Source organism: Gopherus flavomarginatus, chromosome 14 (genome assembly GCF_025201925.1).
Source record: "Gopherus flavomarginatus isolate rGopFla2 chromosome 14, rGopFla2.mat.asm, whole genome shotgun sequence".
In the NCBI taxonomy this organism is placed as follows: domain Eukaryota; kingdom Metazoa; phylum Chordata; order Testudines; family Testudinidae; genus Gopherus; species Gopherus flavomarginatus.
In genome coordinates, this window is record NC_066630.1 from 34,434,257 (window position 1) to 34,446,954 (window position 12,698).

Genomic DNA, 12,698 nt, shown 5'->3' on the forward strand with positions numbered 1-12,698 from the left:
AGCTCAACTGCCAAACGTGATGTGCTGGCGAGACTCATCAGCATACTCCTCAGCAGCTCGGGCTCCATTTCCCGCAGAAATCATGCTGCACAGAAACCAGTGGGAGAGTCACAATGGCACCAAACGTGAACGGAAAAACAATGACTGCTGGGATGTGAAGCAATGCATCATGGGGCGTTGACCCGCACCCTTCCGTCCCCTTCCCACAACCCATGGCGCCAAAATAGGAAAAGGTGCTCTGTGAGATAGCTGCCCATAATGCACCACTCCCAACAGCGCTGAAAATGCTGCAAATGTGGCCACACTGCAGCGCTGGTAGCTGTCAGTGTGGCCACACTGCAGCGCTTTCCCTACACAGCTGTATGAAGACAGCTGTAACTCCCAGCGCTGCACACCTGCAAGTGTAGCCATACCCTGAGTCACTTAACTGAGGTGGCCTGCCAATCACAGAGGGAGCTGAACAGTACTTAATACATTAGAAATACTCTGAGGTGCTTAGATAAGAAAGGAGATCACCTAATAAGAATGGCCTTTTGTTATGGGTTTCACTGTACATGGCTGAAGGACAGAACCCAAGTAAAGTGGATGTGATTGCTGAGCACAGGGAAAGTAATATTAATTTTCCACATGTAATGGTAGTCTAAGCAATAGAAGTAGCCATAGATGTGAGATGCTGGAGAATGGCAAAATGGCTAATCTGTACAGCTGGTTATACATTTTCTGTCAGGTTTTTTTTTAAAATTAAAAATAGCTTCTTTTCTTAATTTTTTTTTATAAAAAATTCATTTCATTTGAAATTTTCCAATATTTGGGCAAACAAAAACTGAAATATGTTTAGGTTTTTTGAAAAGGTTTCAGATTTTGTTGCTATTCATGAGAAATTAGAATATTCCTATCAACAATTAAAAAAAGAAAGAAACAAACAAAATTATTTTAAAAAAACATGAGGAAAATACATAGTGATTTCTGGCTATTAGGATCCGATGGGGCACTTAGATAGAAAAATGGTGGGGGAGGAAGGGTCACCGCATTCACTAGAGCTGTGCCATTAGGATTTTTTATGAACAGGTTAATGGAAAAGTTACTGACATTTTGGTCAGTGTAAACTAAACTTGTCCATCCCAGAGGAGGTTGCAGAGTAACATCTGCTTTATGTGACATGTGTCAGGGAAGAATCTTAATACAATGTATAGGACAATGGATGAGGAGGTTAAAGGCCTGGATGCTATTCCTATCTCTGCCACTGACCTACACTGTGACCTTGGGAAAGTCACTCTGCCTTCTTGTGTGTCTGTTTCCTCCGGTATAAAATGGGGAAAATGATACAATGGCTTTCTCTGTAAAGTGCTAAAAGATTGGTGGTGTGGCAAAAGCTGGAAGCTTTTGACCACAAAACAAAGCAGAAAATGCGATAAACCCCACATGCTCCAACTCCTTAAAAAGAGAGCTGGTGATATGGTCTGGTTGTCATTTAGCATCAGCATCAATGCTGCTATCCCCCTCTCCCCAACCCCTTGCCTTTTTTATTTTTATTTTAAAGAGACAAACAATAATGGGGAAAACTTTATGATCATGGTGGCAGCAGAACCATCTCTGAACAGTGACAGTTTTAAATGTATCCATTACGACATCTAAATTAATAGGGAGCCCGTCTGGATAAGACCAAAGCAAGGAATTCACACCCACTGGGAACTAGCTACAGGATGAGTCTTGGGGTGGTAAGTTGGGCTTAGGACTTTCTTTTAAAATTATTTTATGAAATGCAAAGCAAAGCTTTTAGCTTTTCTCTTTCCTGTCTCAAGCATAGAATCATAGAAGTGTAGGACTGGAAAGGAGCTTGAGAGGTCTTCTAATCCAGTCCCTTGCACTCAAGGGGAGACTAAGAATCATCTAGGCCATCTTTGACAGGTGTATGTCTAACCTGATCTTAAAAATCTCCAATGATGCAGACTCCATAACCTCCTCAGGCAATTTATTTTGATGCTTAACCATCCTGACAATTAGAAAGTTTTTCCTAATGTCCAACCTAAACTTCCCTTGCTTCAATTTAAGCCCCTTGCTTCTTGTCCTTCAGATGTTAAAGAGAACATTTTTGCTCCCTCCTCCTTGTAACAACCTTTCATGTACTCGAAAACTGTTATGTCCCCACTCAGTCTTCTCTTCTCCAGACTAAACAAATCCAGTTTTTCCAATCTTCTCTCATAGGTCATGTTTTCTAGACCTTTAATCATTTTTGTTGCTCTTCTCTGGACTCTCTCCAATTTGTTCACATCTTTCCTGAAATGTGGCACCCAGAACTGGACACAATACTCCAGTTGAGGCCTTATCAGTATGGAGTGGAGTGAAAGAACTGTTTCTCATGTCTTGCTTACAACACTCCTGCTAACGCATCCCAGAATGATGTTTGCTTTTTTTGCGACAGTGTTACACTGTTGGCTCATGTTTAGCTTGTGATCCACTGTGACCTTCAGATCCCTTTCCAGAGTACTGCTTCCTGGGAGAGTCATTTCCCATTTTGTACATGTGCAACTGATTGTTCCTTCCTAAGTGGAGTACTTTGCATTTGTCCTTATTGAATTTCATCCTATTTACTTCAGACCATTTCTCCAGTTTGTCCAGGTCATTTTGAATTTTAATTCTATCTCCTGATGTCCCTTCCAACCCTAATAATCTATGATTCTATGAACGCACCTAGGAAGGAAGGAACCATCTCCATTTTTGCTGATGGGAAACTGAGGCCCAGAGAGATCAGGCAGTGCAACCCCTCCCAGCATGATATCATCCGCAAACTTTATAAGTGTACTCTCTATGCCATTTTGTAAATCATTGGTGAAGATATTGAAGAGAACTGGACCAGGACCGATCCCTGTGACACTCCACTCGTTATGCCCTTTGATCTTAACTGTGAACCACTGATAACTACTTTCTGGGAACGGTTTTCCAACCAGTTATGCACCCACCTTACAGTAGCTCAATCTATGCTGTATTTCCCTAGTTTGTTTACAAGAGGGTCATGAGATACAATATCAAAAGCCTTATTAAAGTCAAGATATGCCACATCTACTGCTTCCACCCTATCCACAAGGCTAGTTACCCTGTCAAAGAAAAATATTAGGTTCGTTTGATATGGTTTGTTCTTGAAAAATCCATGCTTACTGTTACTTATTACCTTATGATCTTCTAGGTGTCTGCAAATTGATTGCTTAATTATTTGCTGTATTATCTTTCCAGGTACTGAAGTTAAGCTGACTGGTAATTCTCTGGATTGTCCTTGTTCCTCTTTTTGTAGATGGACACTATATTTGCCCTTTTCTAGTCCTCCAGAATCTCTCCCGTCTTCCTTGACTTTTCAAAGATAATTGCTAATGGCTCATATATCTCCTCAGTCAGCTCCTTGAATATTCTAGGATGTATTTTATCAGGCCCTAGTGACTTGAAGACATCTAACTAGTCTTAAGTAATTTAGGCAAGCTAGATGTCAGTAATTTAGACAAGTTAAACATCAAAGGCTAGAGCATTAAAACATTTTAATTATTTATCTGAGGGGAAGGGTGATGCCTTTTTGAATGATGGGTGTGAGGGATAATCCTTTGTGACACTCCTCTTAGAACCAGTTGCCTAAGGCACTGTGAAAAGAAATAGGTACAGTGGCTGGATAAGGCCTTGGCTGAGAGCTGGGAATAAGAGCTCACGGAGTCTCAAAACAATGGCATAATTCTTGCCTTAGATGCACTCCTGCAACTGCATAAACATGGGAAGGGTGCACAGCTGTACTCTAGGACGGAATTGGATCCTGTGCTTGCAAAATTCCCTTGGCTTCTGTTACTGTAAAAGCTGCATGACTGCATTTGACTTAACTGGAGCTCTCATAGCTCAGTGATTTGCCACAATGGCTATCATAGCTCTAAGGTCCATCTACCGTCAGAAATAATGAGGCTTCAGTCTTCTTGGAAGGATTTGACTCACTGGATGCCTCTGGGGAATAGATGGTGACATAGAATCTTTCACCTCTAGATCTCAGTGTCCAGATTGTGTTTGTGGTGGCAAATGTTGGTCCTGTTTGACTGAAGTGAAATGAGCTGGACATTATTGTCTTCAGGCTCTGTGCTGCACAATATACAAAAAGAGAGAATTCCTGGTCCTGAAGACCTTATATTCTTGAATATCGATACATCAGAAATGGGACAGAAGAGGGTCCCCTGAGGTATAGATACATTTTCCAGGGGCCTTAGAGAAGAGCAGATTTTTAGGAAGGTGTTGAATAAAGGCAGTGGGGGCTAGGCAAAATTGGGATAGGAAAAGCATGTTCTAAGTTTTAGTAGTCTTCTAGTACTTAATAGCCCGGTGTCATGTCATGGAAGTGACAACATTTGGCATTTAATTTGGGCTGTTGTGAATAGACTCAGCATAGATACCAAAGACTGATGGCAACTCAACTACTCCCTCACCTTTAGTGATGATATATCCAGGTCAGGGTTGAGCCACGTAGGCGGGGCACTGGCGGAAGCTTGTCCTGCTGTTGCCCATGTTATGCATGGTGCTGGTAGGGGACCCTTACTTGTGATGCAGGTAGGGAATGTCTCTGGACTATGTCTGGTTCTGCAGATCAGAATGACGTGTTTCGAAAGTCATCAGTGGCAGGCTGCTCGTTATCATTCAGTAAAGGGATGCAAGCCTTTGCTTTTTAAGTTGCTAAAGCCCATAGTCTTAAGCATAAATTAGCCTGTGCTATGTGTGGAGGGGAGGTGATGCATTTGGGATAACCAAACCAAAGCTTAGCATTATGTATCACATCGGGTGGATGTAGAACCAAGACGCTTGGGCTGGTCTTTCAGAGCTTCAGACAGAACAAGTCTCAGCTGACTGCTTCCCAGGAGTTGGTGAGAGACATGTCAGCACCAGTAAGGAAATGTCCCTTGTCCAATAAAACATGCCGTCTTTTTATATTTAATTTTACTGGAATTAGATGAAACACTGAACAGTAAAAGCACTGCCCTCGCCTATGGAATAGATCACTCTGGGCATGTCCCAGTAATTACATAAATGGCAGAAGATGAAGTATTAACTTGTGGAACAGAGCAGAGCGCCAGGAGAGTTTGGCATGGAAGGTTCACTAAACCTATGCCAGAGGCATAGATGGAGGCTATAAAGAAGCATATAAAAGGAAAGATTCTCTCCTTCGGTCGTGAATGGCCTGCAGTGCAAAGAGCAGAGAGAATTCTGACAATGAAGAGGATATTTTGTTATTTAAGATCAGAACACAGCAGGACCAAATCCACCTCTCACTGCTCCAGCTCTACCACCGCCACTTCACTCTTCAGCGGCAATTCAGCGGTGGGTCCTTCCCTACGAGAGGGACTGAGGGACCCGCTGCTGAATTGCCACCAAAGAGCTGGACGTGCCACCCTTTTCTGTTGGCCGCCCCAAGCACCTGCTTGCTGCGCTGGTGCCTGGAGCCGGCCCTGCTTCAAGCACAAGGCACACATATAATGGAGGAGAATTTGACCTGAGATTTTCTTTGTTGATGACATTGAAACCTCTAGCAACAGTAAATAATTCATGGGCAGGGCAGCAGATTTGTTTAGGACATTCTGCAGTTGTTCCACATGTGGAACATCCATGGATGTTCCACTGGAAGCTCTGTGCATGGAGGTGTACCCTGAGAAAGTATATAATTACTCTCCTGTGCAGTCCCAAGGAATAAACTGCCCTGAGTGACCAAGGAAAGAAAACGTGAAACTGGCAGTGAACACGCTGGGGCTAGCTGAACCACCATCTAAAATGATTGGTGAAGGGAAAAGGAACTGCAGCCAGAGCAAAGTCTGTCCCTATTTCATCAGGCCACAGCCGTGTCAGCTGATATTAGTCCCATGGCAAGACTTCCTTGTGCACTTTGGAGAAGTTTTGTTTAGTCACTGACACAGCATGAAAAGTTTGTTTGTGTCAAGGTTTTTCCCCCACTTTGAACTTTAGGGTACAAAAAGTGGGGGCCTGCATGAACACTTTTAAGCTTAATTTCTAGCTCAAATCTGGTACGCTGCCACCAGCCAGAATTTAGTGTCTGGCACACTTTCTGTTCCCCCAAAACCTTCCCTGGGGAACCCAGACCCAAACCCCTTGGGTCTTAAAACAAGGAGAAATTAACCATCTCCCTCCTTTTCCCCCCAGACTTTCCCCTCCCTGGGTTGCCTTGAGAGGCTTCACACCGATCCAAACTCCTTGGATCTTAAAACAAGGAGGAATTAACCATCCCCCCTCCTTTCCCCCCACCAATCCCTGGTGAGTTCAGACTCAATCCCTTGGATTTTAAAACAAGGAAAAATCAATCAGGTTCTTAAAAAGAAAGCTTTTAATTAAAGAAAGAAAAAAAAGTAAAAGTTATCTCTGTAAAATCAGGATGGAAAATGCTTTACAGGGTATTCAGATTCATATAGACCAGAGGGACTCCCCCCCAGCCTTAGATTCAAAGTAACAGCAAACAGAGGTAAAAATCCTTCCAGCAAAAAGACACATTTACAAGTTAAGAAAACAAACATAAGACTAATCCGCCTTGCCTGGCTATTACTTACAATTTTGAAACATGAAAGACTGATTCAGAAAGATTGGGAAAGCCTGCATGTACGTCTGGTCCCTCTTAGCCCCAAGAGCGAACAACGAACAACACAAAAAGCACAAACAAAGACTTCTCTCCACCAGGATTTGAAAGTATCTTGTCCCCTATTGGTCCTCTGGTCAGGTGTCAGCCAGGTTCACTGAGCTTCTTAACCCTTTACAGGTAAAAGAGACATTAACCCTTAACCATCTGTTTATGACACGCCCCCCCAAATCTCAGACAGTGTGGAACCACACTGACAGTGATTTCTTCCTAGAACGTTAGAATAAACAGATTAATAAAACACATGCACCTTTACCTATACTAATAATTATGTAAACTACAAGATTTTTTACATTTTAAGGACAATTTTTAACCAGTTGATTCTGGGAAACTTTCACGGGAGAGTGCATCAGCTACTTTGTTAGAAGCTCCTGAAATGTGTTGAATTTTAAAATCAAAATCTTGGAGAGCTAAACTTCATTGAAGCAGTTTTTTGTTGTTTTCCTTGGCAGTATGAAGCCACTTTAGCGCAGCATGGTCGGTTTGTAGCTGGAAACACTGTCCCCAAACGTATGGGCGTAGCTTTTCCAGGGCATACACAGTGGCATAGCATTCTTTTTCACTGATTGACCAGTGGCTTTCCCTCTCAGACAGTTTCTTGCTGAGAGTTAACATTTGCTCCTGATATCCAGGCATTCCAATTCTTTCCAATGTGGTAGACGTGTCGGGTAAATGACACATCTGGTTTCCACCTTAGGGCTCTGAACCACCGACGGGCATGCTCAGGTGTTAGCCTCATTCTGATTCTGGCCTTGGTTTGAAAAAGTTCAAATTGTTCATGTGTTCCTTAGGCATTTCAGCCGCCACCTCTGCTAAGGGTCCACTGAGCTGTGGCCTCAGCTCTACAATGTACTGGTCTGTAGAGATGTTGTACCCATGGCAGGTCCTTTCAAAATTTTCTAAGAAGGCCTCAGTATCATCACCTGCCTTGTAGGTGGGGAATTTCCTGGGATGGGAAACGGTACCTGGAGAAGGGTTGTTAGGGTTGGCTGTTCCATCCTGCTTAACCTTTTCTAATTCCAGGGCCTCCCTCTGGAGCTCCAAAGCCCTCCGGTGGTCAGCCTCTTGGCTTTTTCTTCTCTTTCTTTCATCTCTATAGCTCTCCTGTGGACCGCTTCTTCCCTGGCTATTTCTGCCTTAATTAGTTCCATCCATCTCTTATGTTCGTTGTCTTTCTTTGTTGCTTTCAGTCTAGCCATTTTTAGTTTGTTTGTTGCTCCACTGATACTCATTTTTCTGCTTTCTTGTGCTGGCCACACTACTTCTGCAGCTTACTGACTGGGATGCTTCAACTCAGGGCTGTGTGGTTAACAGAGATTTTCTAACTAGCTATACCCGAGAGGTAGAAAGAAGGAAAACAGTTCCACTTGTAAATGCCTTTTGCTGGCTGTCTGCTGGCTCACAGCTTGAAGCCTCCTCTTAACAAAGACCCTTGTTAAAAAACTTAACACCTCTGCCCTCAGGCTGCTTTCCAAGCAGCTATAAAGGAGAGAAAAAAAATCCTACTGGCTTTTGGTTCCTAAGAATCCCACCGCTACCACCATGTCAAGGTTTTTCCCCCACTTTGAACTTTAGGGTACAAAAAGTGGGGACCTGCATGAACACTTTTAAGCTTAATTACTAGCTTAAATCTGGCATGCTGCCACCAGCCAGAATTTAGTGTCTGGCACACTTTCTGTTTCCCCAAAACCTTCCCTGGGGAACCCAGACCCAAACCCCTTGGGACTTAAAACAAGGAGAAATTAACCATCTCCCTCCTTTTCCCCCCAGACTTTCCCCTCCCTGGGTTGCCTTGAGAGGCTTCACACCGATCCAAACTCCTTGGATCTTAAAACAAGGAGGAATTAACCATCCCCCCTCCTTTCCCCCCACCAATCCCTGGTGAGTTCAGACTCAATCCCTTGGATTTTAAAACAAGGAAAAATCAATCAGGTTCTTAAAAAGAAAGCTTTTAATTAAAGAAAGAAAAAAAAGTAAAAGTTATCTCTGTAAAATCAGGATGGAAAATGCTTTACAGGGTATTCAGATTCATATAGACCAGACGGACTGCTCCCCGAGCCTTAGATTCAAAGTAACAGCAAACAGAGGTGAAAATCCTTCCAGCAAAAAGACACATTTACAAGTTAAGAAAACAAACATAAGACTAATCCGCCTTGCCTGGCTATTACTTACAATTTTGAAACATGAAAGACTGATTCAGAAAGATTGGGAAAGCCTGCATGTACGTCTGGTCTCTCTTAGCCCCAAGAGCAAACAACGAACAACACAAAGAGCACAAACAAAGACTTCCCTCCACCAGGATTTGAAAGTATCTTGTCCCCCTATTGGTCCTCTGGTCAGGTGTCAGCCAGGTTCACTGAGCTTCTTAACCCTTTACAGGTAAAAGAGACATTAACCCTTAATTATCTGTTTATGACAGTTGGCATGGAGCTTTTGGGCTGCATTTACCTTTATGCCCAATACAGATGTCAGTAAGGCAAGAGTTAACCCTTAATGTGCCAAAACGTGGTGCTCAAGATCACAAGCCCTTATTTCACAAACAGCTTGTTCTTTCGGAAACACAAGCTCTCTACAGAACTGGGGCATTAGTGTTGGATTCACGTGGGCCTCTGTTAGATCATGTGCTGTTCTGGAATTATTCTGGGTTAATTGAGGATGGCAGAAAGTCTTACATTCCATTGTCTGTCTGGGTCTGAAATTTACTGTTAATTCATTTTTTATTATTAAATTTCTTTATTTCTAATAGCAAAATTTTGAAAGACTTTAAGAGGGGAAAAAAAGAAGTCCTTGCAATTCACCACCTGCTTGATTATTGGACCTTCCCCTTTGGTTTCAGAAATCTGCTTCCATCTGCCATGCTGCACAGAGGCAATCTTTTCTTTAGATGCTACTAAGATTGCATGCCATATGCCTTGCAGCAATGTAAAGGGAGGTAATGAATGCCTTCCTGTGAAAACAGCCTACAGACTAATAGTTTGTAAAAGATTAAGCTTTGTGCTGGAGAAAGTCTGGAGCTGAGCAAAAAGAGACTTAAATGTACAGTTCTGGAGTGTTTGTGCGAATTCTTAGCTCAAAGTGAACTGAAGCTTCAGAGTTAGAGAAATCACCCCAAAACACTGTTTGCTAGAGAATACGGAAGTCACACTGACGTTCTACACAAGATTTACATGTAAAGTTTATGTATTAATCTGAATCACACTCCTCACAAGATTGTCAACAATGACTTAAAAATGAACTGGTGATCGTAAGTGTACTTGTGGGTCAAAGGCTGCTTGACTAACTGCAGATTATGCAATTGCTTCGTTTTCCGGAACATATCAGAAGACAAAGACAGACTGCATTAGACTCAGAATGAGATCTGTGTTTAGTTCACCATCCCACTTCCCATGGACCGAAGGCTCACAAACAAAGGAACAGATCAGAACAAAACTTGAATGGAGTCAGTGAAATATTTACATTAGGAGGGTGATAACAAAAGCAAGCCAAAAATAAGCTATTTTCGGTGGTCCTGCAGTGGAGGCAAATAAACTGAAAGTGACACTGTATGCTGTTGTAATATTAAGTCATTTTCCAGGGCAGGATTACTTTGTCTGCAAAAATAAAATAAGGGTTGTAAATGGGAAAGAAATTCTGGATTTATTTACATGGTGTGACATTAAATAAATCTGATTTTCCCTAAATGTAGTAGAAATTGTGTATTGACTTCTCATCTCTCACACAGAGGAGGACCCAAGCAATCTTAGTTTTGCAGATGTTGATCAGTTAGCAAGAACAAACAGGACAAATGCCCACTTTTGCCAAGAGTTAAAGAAGGGACTATCCTGGCCAAAAAGGGGTCTATGGTCATACTAGTGAGACCACCCGAGGGCCAGATCTGGCAACCCTAAAGCAGGTAAAAAACTTTATTTTTAAAAGTCACTTTTAGTGACTTAATTGTTAGTTTCCAGAAGGGTTGCAGGATCTTCCCGTGATTAAGGCAATCAAAATGTGGCCCCACATATTTATAGGCTGGAGAGAAAGTAGTAACCTTCATCCATATACTATGAACACTTTGTAAAGGAGATATTGCTTAGCAATGATGTAATTGAATTCTTATAGCCGCACAAGTCAGGTAACATTACTATACAGGGAGAAGAGGTCAGAGTGGCAGTCCTGGAAATGGGAAAAGCGCCTTAAATAGCTGTTTAAAATAAATAAATTCTCTACATGAAGAATTAGCAAACCCCTCATTACTGAATAAGTAAAACAGAAATATTGAATGTGGCCATAAAGAGTGAAAATCTCTGTTCGGAGTTATGTAGAAATAAACACAAACCCTGGGTTTTAAGAACCATTGAATTATGGGAAAACTCAGATGAGAGCCTAGATTTATATCTGAACATTGTGGCTCAGGTCCAGTTCGGGTTACAGGAATCAGACATGGCCTGAATCAGACATGGCCTCTCAAACTTAATTCAGTCACTTTCACTAGGATTTAACTTTACTGTATTTTTATGGCAATAAGTGTCACACATGTCAAGTTACAGAGAGAAAAATTCTTACGGGCCCTTGTCAAGGGGTTCGGTGTCTGAGCCCAGCAATATCTCCCAGTGGCTAGAGTCCATGGCAGTGTTTCCCAGTGGCGAGAGTCTACAACTGGTAGTAGGGGAACGCAGGCCCTCCCTGCTCCACTGGGGGCTCTGTGACTGGTCGGTCAGATATGCAGCATGCCACCAGGGTCACCTCCAAAGTTGCAACAAGGGTTGGCTTATGATCTCATGGTAGGCATTCTCACAGACAGTGATCTGGAGGCCCTTCTCCTTCACTCGTGGCCATCTGTTCCTGGTTTACAGGAGCTACCGGCATAGGGCCTGCTCCTGCGCTCTGTCCGCCCTGAGTGAGCTGGGCTGCTTCCTTGTGAGCTCCTCCTCCCTTGTGAGCAGGTGCGGCTGGGCAGGGCCTTCTTGGCTCAGAGCTGCTTGTTAACCTTTGGTTCTCCAGCGTGGGACTTGTACACCCTTTCACATACCCTCCCCCTAAAGCTAAGACCCAAGAGTGGGTCCAGAAATTGGCATTTCTATATACTTTACTGGGCGATGGAGTACCTGGAGGTCGTAGGGCTTCAGGGAAAGTTACCGCCTCATGCTCTGGGTATTGTTGTCCTTCATGGAGTTTATCTAGTGGAAGGGAGTGTGGTCTGTGACGAGTAGGAAGGAGTTCCCTAGGAGATAATGGGAAAGTGTCTCTATGGCCCATTTCACAGCCACAGCCTCTTTCTCAATTGTCAAGTAGTTCACCTCCCGAGGAAACAGCTTTCTACTCATGTAAAGGACTAGATGTTCCTCACCTTGGAGGACTACTTCCAGTTCATCTGTTTGCAAAATGAATTGTTTCGTGAAGTCGGGATGTAAAAGAACTGGTCCCTGGATTAGCCGGCTCTTTAAGGTTCTGAAGGCCCTGTCACAGGCTGCGGTCCCCTGTACCTTCCTGGGACTGGTGCTTTTCACCAGGTCAGTGAGTAGGGCAACTGATGGGCAAATTCAGGTACAAACCACCTGTAATAGCCAACCAAGCCTAGAAAGTGTAATATCTACTTTTTGGTTGATGATACTGGACAACCTGCCTGTTTTTGGACCTTGTCCACCGAGGGGAGCAACTGACCTCACCCCGCAGTATATCCAAGTCAGCTCTCGCTCTTCAATTTGGCAGTTTGCCATAAGCCCTGCCTTCTCCCAGCTACTAGCATCGGACCTGCTGGCTGCTTCCGGGGCATGTGCAATGCGGTATCAGGAGAGGCAGGGAGCCTGCCTTAGCCCCGCTGCACCACTGACTGGGAGCCATCTGAGGTAAGCCCATGCCCAAGCCCCTGCCTTAGCCCAGAGCCCCCCCTGAAACCCAGAGCCCCCTCCTGCACCCCAAGTCCCTCATCCCTGGCCAAATCCCAGAGCCCACATCCCCAGCACAGAGTCCTCACCCCCTCCTACACCCCAACCCAGAGCCCCCTCCCACACCCTGAACCTCCCATCCCTGACCCCACCCCAGAGCCCTCCCCCCTCCTACACCC